The sequence below is a fragment of the Amblyraja radiata genome, chromosome 24, assembly GCF_010909765.2.
Source record: "Amblyraja radiata isolate CabotCenter1 chromosome 24, sAmbRad1.1.pri, whole genome shotgun sequence".
NCBI classification, from domain to species: Eukaryota; Metazoa; Chordata; class Chondrichthyes; order Rajiformes; family Rajidae; genus Amblyraja; species Amblyraja radiata.
Window position 1 is genome coordinate 11,187,736 of NC_045979.1, and position 14,109 is coordinate 11,201,844.

Genomic DNA, 14,109 nt, shown 5'->3' on the forward strand with positions numbered 1-14,109 from the left:
TTCAGCCCACCCAGTCCATGCCGACCAACAATCATCCTGTACTATCCTACACACCAGAGACAGTTTACAGAAGCCAATTAATCTATATATCTGCATGTCTTTGGAATGTGGGGGGAAACCGGAGCACCCGGAGAAAACGCACACGGTCACGAGGAGCACATACAAACTCCATATACACACCACCCATAGTCAGGATCGAACCCTGGTCTCTGGTGCTGTAAGGCAGCAGCTGTACCGCCTCGCCACCTTGCGCCCTAACTGCTAAAGTTAGGTACAAAAAATGGGATGAGTAAAGAAAGATGGAAAAAATATAAAGCAATTTCTTCTGACAGATTAGTCTTTATAAGCCAACAAAACATAATTGTGCTAATGGCCGGTATCTAAAGGCTGAATCCATTTGTCTGATCAAGCCAGAAAGGATATATGTTAGTCACAGCAAACAAGAGTGAGTAATACTATTATTGTACCATCAGTGCCAGCTTACTTATATTGAGCTACACTGTTTCTTCCTTTTGCAGTAAACTGATCATTGGTGATTATTTCATTATTGTGAGGTTTCTTTAAAATTAACTTTTGGTTTACAACTGAGAATATGTTTAGCTTAAGTTGTGTTTAAGTTTAAAGATACAGCATGCAAAATGGTCCTTTATCCACCAAGTCTACGCCCGTTCACAATAGTTCTATGTATTCCACATTCTCATCCACTCCCTACACACTAGGGGCAATTTATCATGGCCAATGTTTCAGAACACCCGGAGGAAACCCATGCATGGAGAATGTGCTGACTCCATACATACAGCACCCAAGGTCAGGATTGAACCCTGGTCTCTGGCATTGTGAGGCAGCAGCTCAAGAAAGCCAAGAGTCAAGAATGTTTAATTGTCGTAAGTACTGGCAACGTAACAGTGAAATTCTTTCTTGCAGCAGCTTAACAGGGATGTAAACACAATACACACAGAAAACACAGAAAAAATCAATAAATGAATAACTACAATAGTAGTGCAAAAATACCCCAAACTCCTTAGTGCAGGCGCAGGTTATTGATTGGGGATGATCAGCTATGATCACAATGAATGGCGGTGCTGGCTCGAAGGGCCGAATGGCCTCCTCCTGCACCTATTTTCTATGTTTCTATGTTTCTAACCAAATACAAAAAAAAACAAAGTGCTTGGGTTTGCACCTGTCAATGGAATTAGATCTGGGCTCAGATTATATCTGCACACAGCTGATTGTCTGGTACTGATGAGCATAAAAAATGCATTGTCGTTTTAGAACTGGTCTAACTGTTGTAAAAGCCAAGTGGGTTGCCAAGCTAGTTTTGCCACATTTCTTTTTAGAGTGATATATGAAGTTTTAATTTTTTAAATGCCATAAATTTTTTAAGTATTTTTTTTCAAATGCAGTTGTTTTTAAAATGTCTCTAAAACTATGGAACATATGGAATCTGTTTAAACTCAATGATGGCTTTGAATTGTGGTCCAGTTACCAAATGGATCTTGCCATTTGACTCAAGGGCCCAGAGGGGCAGTGTAATGGGCCCACTACATGTAGTTTAGTTTAGTGTACAATAATAATTGTCATGTGTACAGAGATACAGTGTAATGCTTATTCTGCATGCTATCCAGTCAAATCATGCCATACAGGCATACAATAGATCTCTTCAGGAACAACAGGCAAAGAGTCACCATGTTATAGTGCAATATTTTAAAATTTTACGTTTTTGAAAAGTTCATTCTTGATCCAAGGGGATTTGCAATTTGTTATTTTCTTAATTTAAGTTCCAGTATCCTGGCTGTATTGGATCAATGATGTAGGAGTTGGCCTGGCCCAGTACAATGCCATTGACGCCTTCCACTGCTGCTCTGTACACCTGCCGCAGGCTGCACGTTGATCCACCCACCTGCTGTAGAGCCTCCTCAATGCCGTCTCCACCAACACCATGACTCAAGGCCACCACAAACGTGCTGTTCGTCAACCCCAGCGGCTGCCCCTCCACTTCCGTGTACTTTGAACCCCCTATCCTGCTGCCTGGGCCGATCATGGAACTTAGGGCATTCTGCGGATGTGGAAGGTGCGTTCACAGTTACCCACTTCACCCAGGTGAATGTGGTGGTTTCTCCCAGTCCAGCATGATCCAACCCATCAACCTAGAGCAGTAGGTTAGTTTTTGTTTAGTTTAGTTTTGAGTTGCAGCATGGAAACAGGCCCTTCAGCCCACCCAGTCCATGCTGACCAACAATCACCTCGTACACGAGTGCTATTCTATACACTAGGGACAATTTACAGAAGCCAATTAACCTATAAATCTGCATGTTTTTGGAATGTGAGGAGAAACCGGAACACCCGTAGAAAACCCATGTGGTCATGGGGAGAACATACTAACTCTGTACAGACAGCACCCGTAGTCAGGATCGATCCAGGGCCTCTGGTTCTATAAGGCAGCAACTCTACTGCTGCACCATCGTGCCGCCCGAGCTGCTAGACTTAGATCCAAACAATGGGATGAGTAAAGAAAGATGGAAACAATATCAAGCAATTTTCAAACCAGCAAACCCTCACTCCTCTACTCCACCTCTGAAGCACGTACAAAATATTCACACCAATATGGTTAGTAAGGGGTTTGTTAAAACATTGTGAGGAACATATTCCTCTCTCACTATACTGTGGGAATAAGAAATATGTTTGTGGCTTTGCAATACAAGGAAACCTGCCAGATAGGAATACATTCTGTGAGGTAGCTCTTCAGGGAAGCTCCATATGATTACAGGGAAAGCTGAACAATTGGATACCAAGAGCACTACACCTGCTGACAGTCTTTGAATAATCTAGCTGTTGATTATACAAATGAAAATAATTAGATGTCAGGGAATTGAACAGTACACCTGATTGTTTGGCCAACTACCTGTTGGACGAGACTCCACTGCTAACTATTGATGCAACACAAGTAGCCCAGCTGGTAGAGCTGTTACCTCACAACGCCAGTGATCTGGGTTCAATCCTGACCTCGGGGCTGATAGTGTGGAGTTTGCACGTTCTTCCTGTGATTGCGTGGGTTTTCTCTGGGTACTTCTGTTGCTTTCCACATCCCAAAAGCGTGCGTGTTTGTAGGTTAATTAGCCTTTGTAAAATTGCCTCTCATTTTTGTTTAGTTTAATTTAGATATACAGCATGGAAACAGGGCCTTTAGCCAACCGGGCCCGCGCTGACCAACGATCCCCGCACACTAACATTATCCTACACACACTGGGGACAATTTTACAATTTTACCGAGCCAATTAACCTACAAACCTTTACGTCATTGGAGTGTGAAAGGAAACCATCCCACCCGGAGAATACCCACGCAGGTCACGGGGAGAACGTACAAACTCCATACAGGCAGCACCCGTAGTCAGGTTTGAACTCGGATCTCTGGTGCTATCAGGCAGCAACTCTGCCGCTGCGCCACCATGCCATCCTAATGTGTTGGAAGTGGATGAGAAAATAATGTAACATAGAAATAGTGTAGTCGGCGTGAACTCGATGGGCTGTAGGGCCTGTTTTCATGCTTTATCTCTGAACTAAACTAAACAGGGCCAAAGCATGAATTTCCATAAAGGAAGCAGATGTTTTAAATATATACATTTTTGTGATATGATATTTAATTAAGAAATTAATAAAATGTGTGCATTTGATCATTGAAATTTAAAAACTAATTGGACCACATTTTAACTTACCATACATTGGTTCTGTTGTAGCAGAAAATCTCCTGCAAAACAACATCATTTTTGCATAGGTCCCAGAGGCAATCTTTCACAGAGAGCCCACTCTATAATTGCATAACTTGCTTGGCCCATTTCAATTATTCAGTAATTAAATTTGTAATAAAGTGAATATACCTCTGCTCATTAAAATAACCTTTAGGCAAATTTATTTTCATTAGGAAACAAAGCACAAGAGACTAAACAATGGGGCTGATTGAATTTTCTGGTTGCATTGTTGATTTGGACAAGGTTATTTCCAACCATGCCTTACATTATAATGACAGAAGTATTCTTGAAAGTAGAAATGGGCCGTTTATTGTTCACTGGCACCTCCGATGAAAAAACTGATCACTCCATAGAATGTATATATGCCACTTCAATAAGAAACTACATTGATGAAAAATGCAGCTGTTTCATATCTTACTGAAATAGACCGGTGTAACATTGACTACAACTGTGAGGGAAGTACGTGTATCTTCAACGGATTCAAACTAGCTCTGCTTTTTGTAATTATATTCACTGAAATTGAGTCAGCAACAAACAAGATTATATTTCCGCTTGGTATTCAGTTTATCTCAAATCAAACTAAGCAAATTGAATTTAGGTCAATGTACTGTCGGTTTTTATTCATGAATGACAATCGACCAATGTACTAGGTCCCAACGTCACTGTGTGACTATGGACTGTGATGGAAAAAATGACATGTAGAGTCTCTTACTTCTTATCATACCAGCATTGAAACTAATTGGCATTGGATGCTGTTCATTCCCCTTCTCTCGAGAATACTGATTTTTCGTGGTGATAACTGAAATAAAATTTTAATATACAAGATTGAAATAGATGGAGAAAAATAAATACAATTCTCCTTAAAATGCACATACAAATGTAATTTGATTTTATTTGCAATGTTTCCTTTCTTTCTTGAGGCAAATAAAAAACATTTCAAAATGTAGTTACGTGTTTTAGTGTTGGAAACGCGCCTGCTGTCTTGTGCACAGGTAGGTCCCAAACAGTGTGATAAATTGTCAGATTGTCTGTTCTTAATAATGTTCATTATGAATAAAATTTATTGCAAGACAGTAAAGAAAGGAAGAAGTCTTCTGTTCCTAGATCACCCGTAAAATCTGTACATCCAAACAAGGCCTCAGTTTAACGTTCGATTAAATTAGTTTTTTTTCCTATACACAAGAGTGCAATGAAATTCCTTGTTCACTTGACCGGCAGGCAGCATGGTGGCGCAGCGGTAGAGTTGCTGTCTTACAGCTCCAGAGACCCGGGTTCGTTGCTGACTATGGGTGCTGTCTGTACGGAGTTTGTCCGTTCTCCCTGTGACTGCGTGCATTTTCTCCGGGTGCACAGTTTGCTCCCACACTCCAAAGACATATAGGCATGTCATTTAATTGGTTTTGATAAAATTGTAAATTGTCTCTAGTGTGCTGGATAGTGCTCACTGAGTGGCGTAGACTAGGTGGCCTGTTTCCGTGCACTTCCTCTCTCTAAACAGTAATCACGTCCAAAAGACATTTGGACAGGTATATAGATAGGATGGGTTTAGGATATGCGCCAAATGCAGACATGTGGGACTAGTGTAGATAAGTTATTGTTCATAGATTATAGGAGAAGAATTAGGTCAATTGGCCTATCAAGTCTACTCCACCATTCAATCATGGCTGATCTATCTTTCCCTCTCAACCCCATTCTCCTGCCTTCACTCCATAACCCCTGACACCCGTACTAATCAAGAATCTGTCAAGATTGGGCATGTTGGTCGGCATGGGCAATTGGGCTGAAGGGCCTGTTTTCACACTGTATGACTATGACTCCATGACCTAGGGAGTTCAAATTTCACTAGTGAAGAATTTGTGTTCAATTAATGACATCTATCAGATATGAAAATAAGGTGGTATCACTGGCAGTGAACATGAAACAATTGGACAGTTTCCATTAGGCCTCCAGATCAGTAATGATGTGGTTGATTCTTAACTGCTCCCTGATCTGACATACCAGACACTCAATAAATACTGGCCAAGCCAGAAAATCCTACCTCACATGGCAGGATAAAAATAAAACCAGCCAGTCTAGGTGGACCTCAGCCCACTGTGTTCCATAATGTATCACAGTGCATTTCCTTCAACCTTGCCTTTGTGAAAACAATACGCTTTCAATCCGGCTGAATACGAGTGACAATTGAAGTTTTGTTGAATATTTCATGAGAAACTAGACCACCAGTTCTTGAACCACTTTATTTATTGCTGCTGGTTTTTCTAAACCATTTGCTTTCCATTCTGCTGAATTTGCTGGTTTTGTTCACTGAATAGATATAAATATATCTATTCTGCCCTGTTCTTCAGCTGGAAGTGTGCACTCAAAAGGCTGTTTCAATCTTCACACAGAGAGCGGCAAGAAGGAGTTCAAAATGTAACAGCTTCCAACTCAACTTCTCGAATATTTTTTCAGTTTCCAGTTTGAAATGATGTCACTTCACCTGGCTATATTGACATGCTTTTAGCAATAAAACATTTGAGAAGGTGATGAGTTACAGAACTTGTGGAACTGGTCCTTCTGCAAATCAGGTGCATGCCCAACATTAAGCATCCATTTACAAGAATCCTGTAGTAATTCAAAGGTCAAGATTGTCATATGTAGCGAAAAGGAACAGAAATTCTTACTTGCAGCAACAGCGCAGCAGGTTTGTAAACACCGTATTCAATAGATAATATAATAAACTAACACAAAAATAAATAAATAAATAAAACACCCAATAGAGTGTAAAAATAAAAACAAAGCCCAGTCCCTCGTGCAAACCGGACGGTTCGTAGTTCAGAGTTCAGTTGAACTTCGTAGCATTCAATAGCCTGATGGTTGTTGGGACGAAGTTGTTCCTGAACCTGGATGTTACCGTTTTCAGGCTCCTATACCTTCTTCCCGATGGCAGGAGTGAAATACCTTCTTCCCGATGGCATGGGTGGCCGGGGTGATGTGGGTCCTCGATGATGGTGGGTGCTTTTTCAAGATAGCGCCTCATATAAATCCCTTTGATGGTGAGGCTATCAGTATCCATGATGGACTGGGCAGTGTTCACCACCTCCTTTGTTCCTGGGCCATCAAATTGCCGAACCAGGCCGTGATGCAACCAGTCAATATGCTCTCTATTGTACATCTGTAGATGTTCAAGAGAGTATTGGTTGACATGCCAAATCTCCTCAATCTTTCAAAGACGTGTTGATGGATTCCATTTTATCCCATGAATGGAAGAATGTGGCGCTCTGAGTGAACTGCTGGAGGCAGCCCAGGGCACGGAGCCTGAGCGATGGCCATCGAAGGCGAGGGACAACGCGTTCACTGGCTGATGACGAGGCATTGGATGGTCAAGTCAGTGGGGCAGGCTGTTGTAGGCCCTGAGGCAGCCTGGAGCTCCATTAGATTGGGCTCCACTCCAAATGCCAAGTGCATAGAATGGATGTAGCCTTCAGCAGCACGGAGTAGCGGAGCAGCGGTGGAGGACATTAGCACATCGCCTGGTCAGGATGCTCCCCTGCAACTCCGACCCAGTGCTGCCACCAGGACAACGGGCCTTTACGACCAAATTAAGACTCTAACATTATTAAACAACTTTGGACTTGAAAGTTACTAGATGGCACCTGAAACGTGGTGACTCTTGTGTACTGACGCAGTGTGGTCTACCGTTAGACACACTTGTACTTAGCATGATTGTGCCTAATGTATAGCAAGCATCCCTCAACTGTATGCAAACAAAGAACGTCACTGCAATTAGGTACACGAGACAATAAAGTATCATTGAACAGTTGAACCAAACAAGGTGTGCTCCAATTCGGGAAGAACACTGAAATCATTCACAACACTGAATGCCATTGTATAGCCTTCAGATAACAGAGGACACTTTTGCATTTGTATTGATTTACAGCATATCACCCGTAAAATATCAAATGCAAAAGGGTGTTAGAACTTCATTTTATCTGCTACTACAAAGTATGCATTCTTAAACCATCCTTTCATTATCTGCTTTGCACAATACATGTAATTTCATGACATGTGGATTACCATAACTGGAATTTGCTTTATTTCATATAGTTTCATTATTAATTATTCTACTTTGAGTTTATCTTTGGTCTGAGCAATGCCTCGCTAGAAAAACTTTGTCAAAACCTGTGACTGCCAGTGCTTTGAAATTCGTGTCATACGGGTTCAGTGGCTCCAGTGACGAAACAAGAACAGAGCACAACTGAACACTTGAAGTAGATTTTTTTACTCCGGGTGTATAAAAGGCTTTGAGACCAGGCAGGAAAATAGAGTTGAGGCCTTAACAGCCATGTTGATGGGTGGCACAGAGGTGCAGTGGTAGACTTACTGCCTTACAGCGCCAGAGACCCAGGTTCGATCTTGACTACGGGAGCTGCTTTTACGGAGTTTGTACGTTCTCCATTGACCACGTGGGTTTTCTCCGGGTGCACCGCTTTCCTCCCACATTCCCAAGACGTACATGTTTGTAGGTTAAATGTGTAGGAAGGAACTGCAGATGCTGGTTTAAACCGAAGATAGACACAAAAAGCTGTAGTAATTCAGCGGAACATGCAGCATCTATGATGAGAAGGAATGGGTGACGTTTCGGGTCAAGACCTTTCTTCAGTCTGGCCTTGAATTGTTCCTGAATCGAACAATTAATAATTTGGGAGGCTAAATGAGAGAGCCTGAACTGTTTCGCCTCCCTCTTATGAATGTTAATTTTGTTGGAATTGTGATTTTAGCCTTGACTTTGATGGGATAACCTGATGAAAAAGTACAACTCTCCAAAAATTGTAGATGATTTATTCTAGTTTCGCTTATTTTAGAGATTCAGCGTGGAAACAGGGCCTCCGGCCTAACGAATCTGCGCCGAATAGCGATCCCTGCACACACTCCAACAAACTAGGGACTATTTACAATTTTACCAAAGCTAATTAACCTACAAACCTGTACGTCTTTGTAGTGTGCAAGGAAACTGGAGCTCCTGGTGAAAACCCACGCAGGTCACAGGGAGAACGTACAAACTCCATACAGATAGCACTCGTTCCATACAGATCGAACCTGTGTCTCTGGCACTCTAAGGCAGCAACTCTACCACTGCGCCACCATGCCGCCCATGTCCCACCTGGCCTTTACTTCATTAAAAGCAACTGTTCATTTGAGGCAGATAAGTTGGTATCAAAATGACCGGCCCGCTGTAAACAGTGAATGGCAGGGCAGAAAATCAAAGCTAACATTCATAATTTTAAAAAAGAAAACGGGTGATCTCATTTAAGAACAACATCCTCGATTTGTTAATAGTTGCATCTGGAATCTCATGAAGGTAACTGCTCCTCCTCAAGTTGTAAATAGATAAATTAAGCTGCTTATAAAATAAATGACAGCTTTTCAAATGAGCTTGTGCCTCAAGCTTGAATGTTGTGGTACGATGTTTCTGTGTATTGAATGATCTTTGAATGTATTGAAAGTGCAATGAAAAGTCAAATGTACAGGAAAATCAGAAATCCACTGTAGGTCGCATGCATGCAGTTGCATATGGTGTGGTGCCATTCGCATACAATGCATGTCTGGATATGGCTTTCATTATTTATTTCCTCCACTCCTTCTGTTAGCCAGTTGTTATACCCGTGAGGACACTTGGGAAGTCTGCTTCCACGGTACTTAAAAACCATCTGCCTGAGTAGGAAAGGTTTAGAGAAATTGTGAAGAATTTCCTTAACCGGAGGATGGTGAATCTGTGGAATTTGGTGCGTTAGACAGGTGGAGGTAGATAGGTTTTTGATTAGTAAGGATGTAAAAGGTTACGGGGAGAAGGCAGGAGAATTAGTTGAAAGTGAAAAATAGATCCGTCAAGATCGAATGGCTGAGCAGACTCGATGGGCCAAATGGCCTAATTCTGCTCCTATTTCATAATCTTATGGACCAACTACAGACATATGTGACTAGATTACAGGAGCATTATGATCGGCATGGTCGAGTTGGATCGAGTGGCTATTTCCATGTTGTATGGCTCTATAACTCATTGAGTATATCCCAGTGCCACTCTCAGAACTCATTACAAATACATTCACCTCAAATAATATATTTACCAGGTTTTATCCTCAGGACCCCATCCCAGAAGCAATCCCATCCACCTGCAGTTTGCTGCCAATGCACAAACACACCACCACAAATCTGCCACCCCACCCGTTCAAATACCACTCAGATCAACAAACTCAGCACTTAATTACTGACCTCATCCCTGATTCGCCAACAAGTGACTCTTGCCTCAACCCATCCACCATCTCTTGCCATTACTCCTTTGGCAACTCATCCTCTCAGCCGGATACCATCGGAGAGCCCAGCACTGACCTCTCTACCTAATGATCAGAGCCAATCCCGTTTCCAGTCCCCTCTGCCTCTCTCCCTATGGACCTTCGTAACTGAGCTCTGAATCTTCCTGATTTTCCTTGGGGCCTCCACAAAGGCAAACCATCTGGGGTGGAATAAATAGGATGAATGCGCGCAGTCTTTTACCCAGGGTAGGGGAATCAAGAATCAGAGAACATCGTTTTATGGTGAGAGGGGAAATTTTGAATTGGAACCCGAGGGGCAACTTTTCCACACTGAGGGAGATGGGTATTTGGAACCAGCTGTTAGGGAAGCTAGTTAAAGCAGTTACAATAACAACATTTAAAAGACATTTGGACAATTACATAGATAGTAAAGCTTTAGAGGAAATATGGGCCAAATCCGAGCAGATGGCACTAATGTAGATGTGGCATCTTGGTCGGCAGAGGCAAGTTAGGCTGAAGGGCCTGTTTCCATGTGAAATGGCTCTATGACTCTCTATGACTGTCGTTCTAGTGCTAGGGCAGTTCCCTAGTGATCTTTCTGTCCTGGGCCTTCTCCATTGTCAGTAAGGCACAACGCAAATTGGACCACCAGCACCTCTCTAACTTCAAGTAACCCTTGCTTTCCCTCTCTATCCGTCTCTCCCCCACCTTAGTTCTCCACATGGTTTCACTGTCTTCTTGATTAATTTTACTGATTGAATGCCTCGTTGTCACCTTCCTCTCAGCTCATGATGAACCATTCTACATTTCCTTGAGCTCCGTCAGCTTTGATCTGTCATTTTCACACCTTATTCTTATTTCCGGTCTCAACTCTCCCCCGACTCTCAGTCTGAAGAAGGGTCTTGACCCAAAATGTCACCTATTCCTATCTAGAGACATTGCCTGTCCCGCTGAGTTACTCCAGCATTTTGTGTCTATTCCCAGGGCACTGTGCCTTTGGCCTTGACAATTACCCTTCACTGGGTCCACACGTGAAATACTCATGCCAAGAATAGATGTCAGTGATTATTGGAGTGAATCCTGCTGGACAGTCTTCAGCTGTTGAATCTTCAGTAAGTGTCAAGCTTGTGAACACTTGCTGTTGAATGGAAAAGACAGAGATGTACCGACTGACAGATCTTACTTGTTTAGTCATTCACAGTTTGTAGAAATCACCGACACCACCAGCATTCATTGTCCATCACCCTAGAAAGGAGAAAGCAGCTCGTTAAAAGCAAATAACATTGATGGACCTTGACTTCATATAGGCCTGATTGGGTAGGAACAACACAATGTCTATTACCCCTTCTCTCCCATTCAAAATGGCGGCGGAGGAGAATGGAGGAGAAGAGTGGTGCCCCTGTGAGCAGCTGGGGGCTCATTCTTGATTAGTACGGGCAGGGCCGTTTTTAACAGCTTTATAGGCCCCTGGGCAAAGCAGTGCACTGGGGCCTCTACACTTCCAGTTTCTTTATGCCGAATCAAATATGCCATCATGCACTTGCGATGTTCTTCTCTGTTTTAATGTTCTACAATAACATTCTACAATACATAGATTAGCTTGGGGCCCCTATGCTCGTGGGGCCCCGGGCAACTGCCCAGCGTGCCCATGCGTTAATACGGTCCTGAGTACGGGTGTCAGAGATTATGTGGAGAAGGCAGGGAGATATAGATCAGCCATGATTGAATGGCGGTGTAGACTTGATGGGCTGAATGGCCTAATTCTACTCCTATCACTTATGACCTTATGACCTACTGCACCCTAGTAGGAGATCTGAGTGTTCCGTGGTCGATTGCAGGAGGTGCTCCAGTGCCCATGGTCTTCTTCTTGCGTTTGAGACAGCAGAAGTGGTGAGGCCTTCCACATTCTGCATGTCAAACGGCAGATTGGACATGGCCTGTAGCGGCACGGAGCGGCGGAGCAGCAATGGAGGACATCAACAACATCGCCCGGCCAGGCCCACCCCTGCAACTCTGACCCAGTGTCTCTGCCAGGACAACAGGCCTTGAAAGCCAAGCTAAGACTCTACATTTCTGAGGAGTTTGAAACTTAGATGCAAGGTTATGCCTGAAAAGTGGTGATTCTTGTATAATCTGCTTTTCTTACACTCTTGTAATTAAGTCTGATTGTGCTTGCCCATAGTACGATTTTTACCGAAGACCATTTAAAAGAAGGGCTTCACTGTATGTAGGTAACAGTGACATAAAAATACCATTGAACCATTCAAAATGTCATCACTGAATTGAACCAGATTTTATTTTGACAAACCAGTTATCCTTGTGCTTGCAGGTCTTACAGATGAGATGAGTTTTTTTTTAAATTTCAGATTTATTTACTTCAATCGCCAGCTGTTATTGTGACGTTCAGACATATTCCTCAGGATCGATTGTCCCAGAGGTTTGTCAGCTGGACCAGTAACCCAATGATGCATCTCCCCCTGTGCTCCACCACTGGATTCCATGACAGGTTTAGCAGTGAATCCCAGAATTTTTGCCATTATTTAGCGTCACCTGAAGAAATAGCTATCCAATCCTGCACTGGGTCATACCTGATGTGGGGTTCCACAGACCATTGAATACAATGACAATTTCAGTAAGAGTAGTGAGTAGTAAGATTTTGGGGAGTGTTGTAGAGCAGAGGGATCTAGGAGTGTAGGTGCATGGTTCCTTGAAGGTCGAGTGGCAGGTAGATAAGTTGGTCAAAAAGGCTTTTAGCACTTTTGTCTTCATCAGTCAGGGTATTGAGTATAAAAGTTGGGAGGTCATGTTGCAGTTGTATAAGACATTTGTGAGACCGCATTTAGAATATTGTGTTCAGTTATGGGCACCATGTTATAGGAAAGATATTGTCAAGCTTGAAAGGGTACAGAAAAGATTTACGAGGATGTTGCCAGGACTAAAGGGTGTGAGCTATAGGGAGAGGTTGTGTAGGCTGGGTCTCTATTCCATTGAGTGCAGGAGGGTGAGGGGAGATCTTATAGAGGTATACAAAATCATGAGAGGAGTAGATCAGGTAGATGCACAGAGCCTTTTGCCCAGAGTAGGGGAATCGAGGACCAGAGGACATAGGTTCAAGGGTAAAGATTTAATAGAAATCTGAGGGGTAACCTTTTCACACAAAGGGTGGTGGGTGTATGGAACAAACTGCCAGAGGAGGTAGTTGAGGCTGGGACTATCCCATCGTTTAAGAAACAGTTAGACAGGTACACGGATAGGATAGGTTTGGAGGGATATGGACCAAGTGCAGGCATGTGGGACTGGTGTAGCTGGGACATTGTTGGCCGGTGTGGGCGAGTTGGGCCGAAGGGCCTGTTTCCACACTGTATCACTCTATGACTCTATGCAAAAGAATAACTGAATGATACATTATTGTCACATGTACCTAGGTTCAGTGAAAAGCTTTGTTTTTGCATGCAACCTAGACAGTACACAAGTGTTACTGACAAAGTTACAAAAGTACCGTGCAGCCCGATCTACTATCTGCTGCCACATGTAGAAGCAGCAGCAGCAGCTCTACCAGCTGCGCCACTATGCTGCCCTTTAGGACAGAAATTGGATAGCTGGGGGTTTTATTCCTGGAATGGAGGAGGGTGAGGAGTGAATTGATACAGATGTAAAAAATTATAAGATGCATGGAGAGGGTAAATAGATGGAATCGTTTCCTCATGGCAAGGGTATCAAAAATACAAAGGAACAAGTTTACGTTGAGAGGAAGGAGTTTCAAAAGTGATCTGAGGATAAAGTTTTGTTTGAAAGCACAGAGAGTGGTTCATATCTGGAATTTGTTTCCAGAAGAGGCGGTGTAATCAAATACAAGATTTCTGCCACTCACTATGTTTAAGAGACAGACACATAAAGAGGCAAGGCAGAGAAGGATGCACTTAGTGCAGACAAATGGGGTAAGTGTAGCTGGGCAAATAGGTTCAGACGGTTGGGCCCACCTCTGTGTTGTGCATCTCCAGGACACTATGACTCCATTTATGCTACTTTCATGCACTTTCAGGCATCATTTGACATTCTCAATTCTCTAG

At 42.9% G+C, this 14,109-nt stretch overlaps 1 long non-coding RNA gene across 1 annotated transcript; it reads right to left on the reverse strand.

Moving 5' to 3' along the window:
- Positions 1-2,122: 2,122 nt before the first annotated feature.
- Positions 2,123-11,263, reverse strand: LOC116986600. Its single transcript, XR_004415528.1, has 3 exons — positions 11,223-11,263; positions 4,459-4,545; positions 2,123-2,147 (listed from the first exon to the last, which is right to left on the reverse strand). It is a non-coding gene; the product is annotated as an uncharacterized LOC116986600 (long non-coding RNA).
- Positions 11,264-14,109: the final 2,846 nt, after the last annotated feature.